This window comes from Wolffia australiana, chromosome 6, assembly GCF_029677425.1.
Source record: "Wolffia australiana isolate 7733 chromosome 6, ASM2967742v1".
NCBI classification, from domain to species: domain Eukaryota; kingdom Viridiplantae; phylum Streptophyta; class Magnoliopsida; order Alismatales; family Araceae; genus Wolffia; species Wolffia australiana.
The window spans coordinates 14,882,954-14,898,583 of record NC_135840.1 but is presented as its reverse complement, the minus strand read 5'-3'; the positions used below and the strand labels follow the sequence as shown (position 1 = coordinate 14,898,583).

Here is a 15,630-nt window from a genome sequence, read left to right as displayed (position 1 = left end):
TGCATACATACATACATACATACATACATACATACATACATACATACATACATACATACATACATACATACATACATACATGCATGCATACATGCATACATACATACATACATACATACATACATACATACATACATACATACATACATACATACATACATACATACATACATACATACATACATACATACATACATACATACATACATACATACATACATACATACATACATACATACATACATACATACATGCATACAAACATACATACATGCACACATACATACATACATGCATACCTGCATACATACATGCATACATGCATACATGCATACATACATACATACATACATACATACATACATAAATATATATATACACACATAGATAGATAGATAGATAGGTAGACATATAGATATATAGATAGATAGTCAGAATGTCACCTTCACCATGTCACCTTCTTTAAATTCGCAAAAATGACGGTGTTGCTATTTATGATGCGTGTATGAATTTCCTCATGCAGACGTCTAATATGACTAGCAAACTCATGACCATCATCTCAGACTCTAGTATGCGGTAACATCGGTATAAGGTTAGTAGGTTTACGAGGTAGATGACCGTGTACTATCTCAAATGGACTCATGACAGTAGTTTGGTTGACTAACGCGTTGTAGGCAAACTCGGCATGCGGAATGACAGAATCCCAAGACTTAAGGTTGTCCCCAACCAATGATCGTAATAGATTGCCAAGGCTTCTATTAACGACCTCAGTTTGACCATCTGTTTGGGGGTGAAAAGGCATGGAAAACTCGAGCTTTGTCCCCAAGAGATGCCAAGGAGTCTTCAAAAAGTAGCTAGTGAATCGGACATCTCTGTCCGATACTATACTTTTTGGAAGTCCATGGAGACGGACAACTTCATTGAAATAAAGCCGAGCGACATGAGAAGGATCAGAAGTTTTAAAGCACAGAATGAAATGGGCCATCTTCGAAAAACGATCCACAACCACCATGATAGAATCATAACGTTTGTTTGTTCTCAAAAGCCCTAACATAAAGTCGATGCTCACGTCATCCTAGGGTTTTTGAGGGACCGGTAGAGGGGTATATAGGCCGGTGTTTTGCTTAACCTGCTTGGCGATAGCACATTCACGACATTGGGAGATAATATTAACTACGTCTCGCTTGAGGGATGGCCAAAATAACCTGTGCTCAACCATGGCGATCGTTTTATCTCTCTCAAAATGACCACTAAGGCCTCCGGCATGCGTTTCCCATACAAGAAAATCCCTAAGAGAGGACTGTGGGATGCATAGGCGACGATCATAAAATAAAAATCCATTTTCTAAGATATAATCTTGGTTTTCAGGATTCGTCTAATTGCCTAAGGTCTGTAGAATGGGAGCAAAGTCCGGGTAATCGGGATATAGGTCCTTCATCTGTTCAAAGTCAATAACCTCTACCTTCATTACATTCAAGAGGTGGACACGTCTGCTAAGGGCATCGGCTACTCGGTTCTCGACTCCCCTCTTATGTTTAAGGAGGAAGGTATATGACTAGATGAATTCAACACACTTAACATGTCTAGAATTCCCTAGAGAGCAAAGCTTCATGATCAGAGTAAAGAACGAATTCCCTAGAGAGCAAGTAATGACACCAATGACGTAAGGATTGGCCAATTGCGTAGAACTCTTTGCAATAGGTGGAATTTTTGAGTTTAGCGTCATTCAAATTCTCACTAAAGAAAGCTATGGGATGATTCTCTTGACTCAGGACTCCACTCAGGCATCCTCAACTACTTTATCGAAATCGGGTAAATGGAGAATAGGGGCCTCAGTCATTCTAAGTTTGATCTCATCAAAGGACTTCTGCGCAGCTGCAGTCCATTCAAAATGATTTCCTTTAAGACATTCAGTCAGGGGCGCCATGATGGTACTAAAGTTGGAAATGAATTGCCTATAGAAAGTTGCTAACCCGTGAAAACTACGAACATCATGGACATTTTGGGTGTCGGCCATTGTATGATGGCATCTATTTTGGCCGGATCGACAGAAACTCCTCGTGCTGACAGGATAAAACCTAGGAAGGAGACATGATCAACAAGAAACGAACACTTCTTGGGATGTGCATATAACTGTTTGTTTTGCATGAATTCACACTCTAGACATAGGTGATGGACATGGTCGGGTCTGGACTTGTTGTAAATAAGAATATCGTCAAAATAAACTACGACAAAGTTTCCTATGAATGGTCTAAGGATGTGGTTCATCAACCGCTAGAAAGTACTGGGTGCGTTCGATAGACCAAAGGGCATGACCTTCCATTCATATAATCCATCCTTGATTTCGAAGGCAGTTTTCCATTCATCTCCCCGATGGATACGAACTTGGTGATAACCACTTTTAAGATCAATTTTGGAGAAAATCGGCAAACCAGCCATCATATCAAACACATCATCAATGTGAGGAATGGGGAACCTATATTTGACGGTAATCTTATTGATGGCTCTACTATCAATGCACATGTGCCAACTCCCGTCCTTTTTGGCAGGTAGTAGTGCAGGGACGACGCATGGGCTGAGGCTCTCCTGAATGAATCCCTTGTCCAAGAGTTCTTGGACTTGCCGCTGAAGATCCTTGTACTGCGTGGGATCCATACGATAGTGGGAAGATTCGGCAAGGAGGATCCGGGAATGAAATCAATGGCATGCTAGATTTGACGCATAGGAGGTAATTCATTTGGTAGATTTGACGCTCTCGAATTCAGCCAGTAGTTTGGAAACCTCTGGCAGTGGCGACGGGGAATCCTCAGACGATTGATGAGGAATTATAGCTAAATAAATAGATATTTCACTATCTATCTCCTCCTGAAATTGACGACCATTAAGAATACATAGACCTAAGGAAGGAGATTTTGGTGAAGATCTTTGAGGGGTTTGGGTATATGGATGCCATGTAATCTTCTTGCCCTGATGGATGAACGAGCAGGTATTGCTCCTACCATATAGATGTACATCATTATCATACAGCCAAGGGCGGCCAAGGATAATGCTGCCCACCTTCATGCGTAAAACATCACATAATATCTCGTCTTCATCGACTGAACCTTCAAAGGAAGACGACATTGATTTTTCATGGGAATGGAAGTAGCATCGATCCAAGATACAAAATACGGGTGAGGATGGTCAATCAACGGTAATCCCAAACGTGAAGTCATGACATCAGATACGGCATTGATACAACTACTGTTGTCAACGATCATCTTACACATCTTATCACCGATCTTAAAATACGTGTAAAATATGGATGTCCTTAATGCAGCATTATCACTAGAGGGTTGGGTAAGAGTACATTGAATGACTCCCCTAACAGATGTGGAAGGATCCCGACGAAGAAGGGATGGTGGGCAATCAATGATACCAATGAAACCCACCAAATCTTCTTCGTGCACGAATTCACATTCTACGTAACTATCCACTCTATATTATTCCTCGTCAATAGGCTGATCATCTTTGAGAGGGGTGTTATCAGAGGGCTCTTGACCTATATGTAGGGCTCGTGATGGACATTGGGAAGCTCTATGACCACGTCCTTAGAATTTAAAGCAACTCAAGCAAGAGGGACCAATTTGTGCCTGATTGGGTTGAGGAGGAGCTCTAGCAGTGGAATTGAGGGAAGACGACGTATGGGGGTTTGGAGTAGCGGAAAACGGTGTCTGAGCTAGGGGGCGGTGCTCGGTGGGAGTGCGAGTAGGAGTGGGAGCTAGGGGTGGTGTGATAAACTCAATTTTTGTGGTGTTTTTTTACTGGTTATTTAGCAGTTAATACGTGTGAGGATTGAGCTTATACAATGAAATTTATAACCTCACAGCTTAGGGTGAGTGAGGGTCGATCCACAGGGAGACGGCAAAAAACAGCAGAAGAATTCTTTCTATCAAATCAGTTCTTTTAGATCTCAATACTCAAGTATAAACTCTGGTAAACGATCTTCAGTACAAATGACAGAGCTTTCTTTAAAAGTCTCGGTGCAGCAAATCTTCAGTAAGGCTTTCATCGAGGATTTGCCTTTGCCCTTTGGGGCAATTTCACAAACACCCAGCGGTGTTTGTGCACGCCATGGCGCGGCGTGGCGAGCCTACTCATGCGTTGCGCCCGCTGGCGAAGCGACGCAGCGTTGCTGCGTGCGGCGTTGTTCCCCGCGGCTTGGATTGCTGGCAACCTAGGCTGTTGCCTGGGTTGGTAGCAGTTTCAAAGTTCTGCAGGGATGGATTTCACTATCTGATGCGAGAACAATGGAATTTTTGCTAGAACAGAATGGGAAACGATTCAATCAACTATGAAATTCGAAATCAAGCGTAACCAAAGGAACAATAGAAATTGGAAATGCTGAAGACACAGCTTGTGATCTTCAACCCAATTCTGATTGTCTTAGAAGGGAGAAGATGATTGTACTAAAATTGAAACGCTCACGCCTCCTCGTGTCACTCCTTCCGGGCAAGGCGACGATCGTCGTGCTCCAGCTACTCCTCAGCTTGCTTCTCTCCCAGCTCCAATGCTCATCAGCCTTGGAGGGTCTGCAGAAATCCTTTCTCTCCAAGCCCTAGCTTCCTTGAGAGAAATTCTGGACAACCTAAAATCAACTCTCAAGAGGGTATTTATAGGTTTCTCTTAAGTCATGCCCAGGGGCATTTTCGTAATTTTTGCGTCTTTGAATTTTCGCCCGCTCCTCTTGATCCTCGTCTCTTTCCTTGATCTTCTTAACCTGTCTCTGAATGTTTACTAACCATAAAATGTTAAATATATTCCACTTGATTCAAAGGATCAAGTGGGGTTAGTAATTTCATAAAATGATGCATATGCATGATATTAGCATGAATTAACATTATAATTTTGATGAATGAAAGCTAAAAAGTTTAATTATTTGATGACATATTTGAGAGTCATCAAACACCCCCCATTTTAGATCATTACTAGTCCCTTAGTAATGAAATGCAGGTGAGAATAAAAGATGATCTCAAGTTGACTTTCGACTTCCGATAGCTTTGATTCATGCTCTTTTCATGGAGTATTTTCAGCAATTGAACTTGACCAGCACAGGAGAAATTTAGGATCTATCTCAGCCTTCTACCTCAACTAAGTGCACTTGATCTACGGCGTACATATAGTAAGTACATAGTATATGGAGTAAGATCGAGTTAACACCCCAAGCGCACTACTGAACGAGGCGTAGAGAGTGGTGCTAAGGCTAGCTCAATACTATGGCTATAGTAGCATCGGCTCAAGCACATGGGAGACAGCTTTTCCACCTTTATTTTCTTTGGCATTTGCTGCTTGTTGGTCATTTTTGATGACAATCAACTTTAGTACTATGATGCAAGCTTTTGCTCGTTTATGCGCAGTGCAGCTTTCACTTTATAGTTTGGTGGCGCTTATCCACTACCCATGTGCCGTCCTAAGTAGACTGGCAGCTTATTCCCCCGACGAAGTTTTGTATCCTTCTTGGTTCAGGGAGCTTCACTCACATCATAATAATATTGCCGATGAGCTAACACTAACCCTACTCTCCACTAAAGCTAAAAATTTTCGTGCATGTAAGTGCTAACTCAACCCTAGGTGGATGGTGAGGTGAGATATGTATAATGGTCAGATATATGGCTGTAATAGTATGGATCATAGTGCACCTTGCTAGGCTTACTTCACCTAGGATTTCCTAGCTGGCCACTCTTGCACTTCTACCCTTTTGAAAAGAATCGAATTATCATGCATATCATTGGACAAGCATCTCCTAGGATCATCAAATATCCATGGTTTGTGAATGCAAAACGAAAAAAAAATAAAAAAATTAATGGATGATGCATGCAACTGTACTCTCCTCCCCCCCAATAAAAAGGCATGTTCCTACATGACAAATCATAATTAAGAGAAAGGAGAAAGAGAGATCAAACCATGGAAGGAAACGCGGCGATCAGCATTCGTGTTGTCCAGTGACGGTGTACCTAGCTTGGATAGGAGTTGCTGCACACGAAGACAGAAACAAAAACGAAGAAAACAAAAACAAAACACGGCAAAATAACAAAACAGAGAAAATAGAAAATGGAAGCAAAAACTAATCAGATCATGCGCGCTCGTGCGGTGGCTTTTCTAAAATAATATTCATGGGGCTATTAAGATCCTCTTCTTCTAAGTAGGGTTTGAGCCGTTGCCCATTCACAGTGAATTGTCTTTGAGATGTAGGATCAAAAATGGTAACCGCTCCATTCTCAAAAACCTGCTGAACAAGGAAGGGGCCATCCCATCGCGTTTTCAATTTTCCTGGAAAGAGTTTTAATCTAGAGTTGTAAAGCCATACTTTTTGATTCTCTACAAAAATTCTTCTCCTCAAGCTCTTATCATGAAACATCTTCATCTTGGCTTTATAAATCTTCGAACTCTCATAAGCCTCATTTCTTAACTCTTCCAGCTCATTCAATTGAAGAAGTCTATGCTTGCCGGCTCTATCCAAATCTAGGTTGAGTTTCCTAATAGCCCAAAGGGCTTTGTGTTCTAACTCAAGTGGTAGGTGACAAGCTTTCCCGAAAATCAAGCGAAAGGGAGACATGCCGAGAGGAGTTTTGTAAGCAGTTCTATAGGCCGATAATGCCTCATCTAGTTTCCTAGACCAATCTTTCCCATTCGGACGCACTATTTTCCTCAAATTTTTTTTCACCTCTCTATTGCACAATTCAACTTGTCCATTGGCTTGAGGATGATATGGAGTAGTGACACGATGATGGACACCAAACTTCTTGAGGAGAGTTCTAAAGTTGTAATTTGTGAAATGGGAACCTCCGTCACTTATAATGGCTCGTGGGCATCCATCACGGTAAAAAATATTTTTCTCGATGAAATTGGTCACTACTTTGCTATCATTTGTTTTTGTGGGAATGGCTTCTACCCATTTGGATACATAGTCAACTGCCATCAATATGTATTCATATCCATGAGAAATAGGAAAAGGACCCATAAAATCTATTCCCCATAAATCAAATATTTCAACTTCTAGGATGGGTTGTAGGGGCATTCTATCCTTCCTATTTATGTTGATGGATGCTTGGCATGCTAAACAAGTATTATAAGATTTCTGGGCGTCATGAAATAATGTAGGCCAAAAGAAACCCGATTCAACAACCTTATGAGCTGTTACCTTGGCCGAGTAGTGCCCCCCTCCTAGTTTCACGTGGCAGAATTCTAGGATGCTTCGTTGCTCGCTCTCGGGGACGCATCGTCGTAAAATTTGATCTTGCCCTTGGTGAAACAGCTCAGGATCTTCCCAGAAGTAAAAACGCGCATCTTTTAGTAGCTTTTTCCTCTCGTGAGACGTCCAACCTGTAGGAATTTGTCCTGAAACAAGAAAGTTGACGATATGCGCATACCAAGGAACTGATGTTCCTTGCGCAGTTAGAACAAATTCATCAGGAAATGCATCATTAATTTGCTCAGGTGGGGCGCCTATGATTCGGGAGAGGTGGTCGGCTACTACATTTTCACACCCTTTCTTATCTTTGATCTCTAAATCAAATTCCTGTAATAACAGCACCCATCTAATTAACCTAGGTTTAGCCTCTTTCTTCGTTAACAAGTATCTAATAGCTGCATGATCAGAAAAAAAAGTTATTTTACTACCTAGTAAATAAGATCTAAATTTTTCTAAAGCGAAGATAATTGCCAACAGCTCTTTTTCGGTAGTAGTGTAATTCAGCTGCGCATCCACTAGAGTTCTGCTGGCGTAGTAAATGACCACGGGTTTCTTGTCAATTCGCTGACCTAACACTGCACCTACTGCAAAATCAGAAGCATCACACATTAGTTCAAAAGGAAGGGTCCAATCGTGCCCTTGCAAGATAGGCGCATTAACTAAAGCTTCTTTCAATATATCAAATGCGTTCTTAGCCTTTAGTGTTAGTTCAAAATCATTATTTTTAGACGATAGAAGATTTGTAAGAGTTTTAGAAATTTTAGCAAAATCTAGGATAAAACGTCTATAGAAATCCGCGTGGCCGAGGAAACCCCTAAGGGTTTTTAGGTTGGTTGGAGGTGGAAGGCCCTGGATGATTTCGATTTTGGCCTTGTCCACTTCCAATCCACGATTGCTGACCGTGTGTCCCAGCACTACTCCCTCCTGCACCATGAAATGAGATTTTTCCCAGCTTAGGACAAGGTTGGACTCAATGCACCTCTTCAATACTTTGGTGAGGCTTAGGAGGCAGTTTTCAAAGGTAGATCCAAATACTAAAAAATCATCCATAAAGATTTCTAGACATTCTCCTACTAAATCAGAAAAAAGGGCATTCATACATCGCTGAAATGTGGTGGGGGCATTGCATAGCCCGAAGGGCATACGCCTAAAGGCATATGTCCCTACGGGACTCATAAATGTTGTTTTCTCTTGATCATCAGGATGGATGTTCACTTGGTTGTATCCTGAATAACCATCAAGAAAACAAAAATGTTGCTGCCCTGACAGTTTTTCTAGTATTTGATCCATAAAGGGTAGAGGGTAATGGTCCTTCTTGGTCGCCTTGTTTAGCTTCCTATAATCTATACATACTCTCCATCCAGTGGTCAATCTCTTCTGCACCTCTTCCCCTTTTTCATTCACTTCTACTGTAACTCCAGACTTTTTTGGCACCATGTGTACGGGGCTAACCCATCAACTATCAGATATGGCATAAATTATTCCTGCATTCAACCACTTTATTATTTCTTTCTCAAGAACTTCTCTCATGTAATGGTTGAGTCTCCTTTGATGCTCTCTACAAGGTCTGGATTCCTCTTCTAAAAATATCCTATGCTTACAGATTGCAGATGGAATTCCTCTAATATCATCAAATGTCCAACCTATGGCATTCTTATGCTCCCTAAGTACTTTGAGCAATTCATTTTCTTGTTTGGGAGTGAGTGATGAGGAGATGATTACAGGTAAGGTTTTCTTCTCATTTAAATATGCATATTTGAGGGATGAAGGTAGAGGTTTGAGTTCTAGGCCCATCTCGACTAAAGGGAAGTCCATGATCTCATCATCTAGCTCTCTACCCTCGACATGTGATAAGTACTCTTTAATCACGTCCTCTGCCTCATCCTCTGTACACAATTTTAACTCCTCATTGCTTCCTAAGGGACACTTCATCATTTTTGATATATCAAGTTGAACTCTCTCCTTTCCAATTCAAACTCCACCGTCCCCTTCTCCCAATCCATAATCGTTTTTGCCGTAACTAAAAATGGTCTTCCTAAGATAATAGGAGCTAAGCTAATGTTTCCTGATATCTTTACATCAGTCACTATAAAATCTACCGGTATTTCACAATTCTCGACAGTGATCATGACATCGGTTAACCTTCCCTCGGGTTGCCTAACAGTTCCATCAGCTAGGAGTAAATCCATATGTATTTCCTCCAATTCTCCAAACCCACATGGCTCATATAATGCCGTTGGAATGATGCTTATGCTTGCTCCCGTATCTAATAAAACTTTAGAGAATGTGTTTCCTCCAATTTCACATGTGATAAAAGGGGCTCCGGGGTCTCTCATTTTGATAGGGATGGCATTAAGGATGCTAGAGGCATTTTCAGATAATTTAACTACTTCCCTAGGCTTCCTAATGGTGCAAGAGTCCTTAAGGTACTTCTTTAGGGAGGGTGCACACCTAAGCATGTCTTCTACAGTAACAGTCATCGTGGCCTTTTTAAAATTCTCTAGCAATCGGTTTTCATAATCAAGGATAGGTTTTTTTCTATTTAAAGCGGAAGGGTAGGGAACATGCTGCCCACTCGTAGAAGGTAGAGGCTCCTCCACGTAGGGAGAATCCTCTCCTTCTTCCTCTCGTGGTTTATTCCCCTTCTTAGAATTCTCTACAGAATTCTGATAGGGATCCTGAAGTTCTTTTCCATTTCTCAATTTTGAGATTGCTAGAACTTCCGGATTGTCTCCATTCGTCTCATCGTGAATGGAGTGCTGTACATGATGCAAGTTGCATGGATTTACTAATGGTTTCGTGGGAAGTTTATACGATGTGCACGGGAATTCTGGAGTTATACCTTGGTGTTCAGGTGGTGCAGGTCTGAAGCTCTCTAATAGCTTCCTCATCTGCTCTTGAGATTCCAACACTTGCTTTGTTTGAAATTCCATCATCATTTGCATCTTCATCTCCATCTCCGCCCGCAACTTTTGGTTTTGCTTCTCTATCATATCTGAAATGACGGGAGTAAGTGAAGAAAAATCAGGTTGATCCTGAGATGGAACCTGATACTGCTGTGGAGGCCTGTGCTGGAATGGTTGTCTCTGCTGGAACGGAGGTTGAGCTGCCGGCTTGTTCCCTTGGTGGAAGGTCTCTCCGTTTTGGAAATTTGGCCTCTTTTGACCTGCCCACGGTTGTTGCGGCTGGTTGAAGGCCTTCACCTCTTCTTCCATGGCTTGGCAGGCTCCATCTTCATGTTCCCTGCTGAAGCAGAGAGAGCAGATCTTAGCTTTAATGATAGGAGAGTTACCTAAAAAGACATTCTTCAAGGTGGAGGTGAGCTCCTCCAATTTCTGGTTAGTCTCCCTTAGGCCCGCTTGTAGCTCTCCCTCCTTGGCGTTAACCTGCAGAACTCCTGCTCTTTTTGGCTGCAGGTTTCTCCCATTCTGATTGGCCCGAATCTCCTGCAAGTCAGTTTCTGCAACTCTCTCCAAAATATCGAAAACTTCATCCTCATATGCGGTATAAAACGTTCCACCCATAGCGAGATTTACTTTGTTTTTCATAAAATCAGAGAGAGATTCATAAAATATTTGGGCTAGTTGACATTGCTCAATGCCATGGTGAGGACATTTCCTCAACAAATCATTGAATCTCTCCCATGACTCACTAAAGGCTTCTCCGTCATGAGGATGGAAATTGTGAATTTCTCTTCTATAAAAATTCGTTTTGGAGCGAGGGTAAAATTTCTGCAGAAATTTTCCTTGCATCTCTTCCCAAGAATTAAAAGTGATTCCTAGATTACGATACCATGCAAACGCTTTATCTTTAAGAGTTCGAGGAAAATATTTCATTTTTAACATCTCTGTAGATATTCCATGAACATTTTGAGAAGAGCATCTAATATGAAAATCATCAAGGAATTCTAAAGGATTCTGTGCAGGTAATCCGTTAAATTCAGGTAGAGAATTGATCAATGCATTATCGTATCGAAACAAGATACCTTCACCGATGTTCAGATTTACATCGGTTTGTCGTAAGCTTCCGGACGGTGTAGACCTATCCAATATAGTTCTTCTCCTTTCATTCTGCTGATGTATCTCTTCAGCCATATTTCTCTGGTGAATTTCTGGTTCTGTGACTGTAGAATCCGGGGTGGCGTCTCTACTAATTTTTTCTGTAGACTTCTCACCAGCTCCTGAGCGTGTAACTACCATAGATCTTCAGCACAAATGTTAGCAGAACAATGAGCTGAGGATTTTTAAGTCCTGCAGCTTCAGGAGAATCAAGAAAAGATTACTGAACAATTAAAAAATAAATTCCTACTGTAATACCGTGCTCCCCGGCAACGGCGCCAGTTGATAAACTCAATTTTTGGGGTGTTTTTTTACTGGTTATTTAGCAGTTAATACGTGTGAGGATTGAGCTGATACAATGAAATTTATAGCCTCACAGCTTAGGGTGAGTGAGGGTCGATCCACAAGGAGACGGCAAAAAACAGCACAAGAATTCTTTCTATCAAATCAGTTCTTTTAGATCTCAATACTCAAGTATAAACTCTGGTAAACGATCTTCAGTACAAACGACAGAGCTTTCTTTAAAAGTATCGGTGCAGCAAATCTTCAGTAAGGCTTTCCTTACTGAGGATTTGCCTTTGCCCTTTGGGGCAATTTCACAAACACCCAGCGGGTGTTTGTGCACGCGTGAGCGCCTGCTCCCAGCGGTGCCGCGCGCGGGCGAGCCTGCTCGTGGCGCAGCCGCGCGCGAGCGAGCCTGCTCGCGGCGCTGTTGCGAGTGGGCGACCCTGCGCGCGACGCTACTGCGCGCGGGCGAGCTTGCTGCACGCAGCGCTGCTGCGTGTGGCGTTGTTCCCCGCGGCTTGGATTGCTCGCAACCTAGGCTGTTGCCTGGGTTGCTAGCAGTTTGGAAGTTCTGCAGGGATGGATTTCACGATCTGATGCGAGAACAATGGAACTTTTGCTAGAACAGAATGGGAAACGATTCAATCAACTATGAAATTCGAAATCAAGCGTAACCAAAGGAACAATAGAAATTGGAAATGCTGAAGACACAGCTTGTGATCTTCAACCCAATTCTGATTGTCTTAGAAGGGAGAAGATGATTGTACTAAAATTGAAACGCTCACGCCTCCTCGTGTCACTCCTTCTGGGCAAGGCGACGATCGTCGTGCTCCAGCTACTCCTCAGCTTGCTTCTCTCCCAGCTCTAATGCTCATCAGCCTTGGAGGGTCTGCAGAAATCCTTTCTCTCCAAGCCCTAGCTTCCTTGAGAGAAATTCTGGACAACCTAAAATCAACTCTCAAGAGGGTATTTATAGGTTTCTCTTAAGTCATGCCCAGGGGCATTTTCGTAATTTTTGCGTCTTTGAATTTTCGCCCGCTCCTCTTGATCCTCGTCTCTTTCCTTGATCTTCTTAACCTGTCTCTGAATGTTTACTAACCATAAAATGTTAAATATATTCCACTTGATTCAAAGGATCAAGTGGGGTTAGTAATTTCATAAAATGATGCATATGCATGATATTAGCATGAATTAACATTATAATTTTGATGAATGAAAGCTAAAAAGTTTAATTATTTGATGACATATTTGAGAGTCATCATGGTGCCGGGAGAGCTAATGGGGCCTTGCGCGTGGTCACACGGTTGGAATATGAGGGATTGGAAGAATGAGTACAATCGGTAAGTGCAAGAGGATTGTAGATGGGAGTATGGTATAGGTTTTGACATAGCTCGAGGTCTTCTACAATCTGATAGGCCTGCTCTAGTGTCGTGGCCTTGCGGACAAGCAGTTCTGTCTCCAAATAAGGATTAAGACCGGTTCTAAATTTGGAAATAACAACTCAGGGGTTCTCTTCAACATGACACCTCATAAAATTCCTTGAATTGAGTAATATATTTGGAGACGGGACGTCTACCCTGCTGTAGTTTGTGCCACTAGTCAAGAAGGTTATCTAAATAAGCAAGTGGGACGTATTTCTCATGCAGTTTGTCCTTCATTTGGGGCCAAGTATCTATGGGTGCCTCACGACGGTTATAAATCGAAAATTCAAGATTCTCCCAAAATATTTTCGCTTGTCCACCTAGTTTCATCTCGGTGTATTGGACCATCTGCCACTCAAGCATATTGTACCATTTGAAATAACTGTTTAATTTAGACTCCCACCCAAGGTACTCTTTAGGGTTCCTAGATCCCTCATAGTACGGAACATTGACTTTGACACTACGTTGGATTTGTTGCCACTGATTGTCGTGATGTGCATGGCAGTGATCGCGAGGGGGTGCCACATCCTCGGGTGGATAAGGATCGTTCCTATCCGGACGATTCCCGTTCGACCCACGGTGTCTATCATTTGGCGGGTAAGGATCATTTTGAGGGAAATGATTCCTATCATGCTCCAGGATCCTCCCCTCCGGTGGATGGTAACCGTCTCGTGGCGGACGATTTCCATCGTCTACTGGGTCTCTATCCACAGGTGGATAGGGATCGTTCCTTGGGGGACGATTCCTATCTTGAACTAGGGTTTTAGGCTCCGTTAGATAGTAATCATCTCGACAATTCCTATCACGGACTGGAGTTCGAGTCATGGAGGACAACGTTGAGGACGAGGTCCGGCCGTCACCGAGGGGGATCGTACTTGGTGTCGAGGCATCGGTGCGCATCGTCTACTCAAGGGGAGGCGTACGGCACGGGTCTCCTATGGGAAGACCTACGATGAGTGGCACGGGTGGGGGTGTCGTACGTTGAGTCGCCGACAAGCAGAGGGAAGCCGACGTCCGGAGGTCGGCGGGGTCGCCCGGAGATGGGTAAGTAGACCTCCTGACCCTCGTCCGGAAGGATGAGGTTGTTACGATGCCGAACGAGATGACTCCCGCCGGAGGTTGCCCGCACGTGACAGGCAAACCGACTCGTACCAATACCAGGTAAGACACTCAATAGTACTTAGTTTTCACTCGACCTCACACACTCACCTACATCTAACCCGAGCGCGGTGGAGGCAAAAGAAAGCGTACTGCAAGAAATAAAAGACGGGTTAGGAACGGTGCACCTGGTTGTCGGCTTAGCTCGGGGCGTCGTCTTGAGCTGGCTGATTGACCGAGGCCCCAGTAGCTGAGAGGTATAGCGTCGACGGCTGACTTGGTACGTCGGGTCGACTGGGCGTGATCAGTATGCCACTCAATCAGAAGGGTGTGGCGCGGACTAGCAGGGCCAGGTAGTGGCGCAGCACAGTGACAAGGCACTTCAAGTGTGGCGCCGGGTGTACTCGGAGGCACCGCGTGTCTGTAGGGTGTCCGGTCGTGGGGAAGGAAGCCTGTGGCGCTAACTTGATCAATGCAGAGAGCCCACGTGGGTACGGTGGGGCACACGCAGTTTGGCCAGCGGATTGTGGTCTCAAGCGGCGCAGGTAGGTGGGATATTTCGTAGCACAGCGCGGCACTGGGGCACACCGTAGACACTAGGAGGGACTTCTCACTAGGAGTGCGGCAGAGGGCGTGGTGCAAGCCGGGGCTTTCTCACTAGGAGGGACGGAAGATTCGCACAGGCCGGAATGAGTCCGAGTCGGAGGCGTCGATGAAGCACAGCCGATGAGGAAGCCAAAGAAAGTAGTAAACGGGAACGGCTGTCAGACGGCGGTCTCCCGATTTAGTATCGGTTGGGGGGTACTTCACCCGAACAGGACGGGGCCGGCGTGTTGCACTGTCATATCTGCGTAGGTCGGTGAAACGCTTGCTGGCCTGGCGGACAAGGTAAGGAGATGACCGGGGGCTCAAGCGGGGCGACCAAACGTGACCGTGGTTGCATGTGAGCCGCGGGGGGCTGGTGCAGCGCCACGGAACGACATCCGCGGTGAGAGTCGGCACAGGTCGCGGGCCGACGGTGTGGCAGATTCTGCAGTGCGGCGTTCGTCCCGAACGGTGGAAAAGGATGACCCGGGACTGAGCAGATGTCGCAGTGGCGTCGGTTTGCTCCTCTTTCCCTCCACTAAACCTTCTTCTCCTTCTTCCTCCCACGCTTCTTCTCCAAGGGGTCGAAACCCTAATCTTCAACGGGAACCAGTCTCTCTTCTTCAACGCAAGACAAGTTACTCAAAATTCCAATTTCAACGATAGATAGTCTGTCCAGTTTAGGGCAACTCTCTTCCCTTATATAGGGGAAGGGAAGTTGGCCCATTAGACCCAAAAATCAAATGAAAAAAACAGGCTATCAGCCTACGACCTTGAAGAAACAAAACAACGACGAAGGATGAAGACAAGGGAGGGGAGATCCTTATAGAATGAACCTCCCTCCTTACACATGACCACGACGGGTTGGAAAATGACGAACGACGGCGACTAAAATCAAAATGACGAGTAAAATAAAGACGTAAAGGTAACGATGCAGTGTCCATTACCCGAG

The 15,630-nt window shown here is 43.9% G+C and overlaps 1 non-coding gene across 1 annotated transcript; it reads left to right on the top strand.

Annotated features, from left to right (window-relative positions):
• The first annotated feature begins 10,828 nt into the window (after positions 1–10,828).
• LOC144705075 (small nucleolar RNA R71) lies at positions 10,829–10,937 on the top strand. The gene has a single exon (XR_013581974.1). It is a non-coding gene; the product is annotated as a small nucleolar RNA R71 (small nucleolar RNA).
• Positions 10,938–15,630: the final 4,693 nt, after the last annotated feature.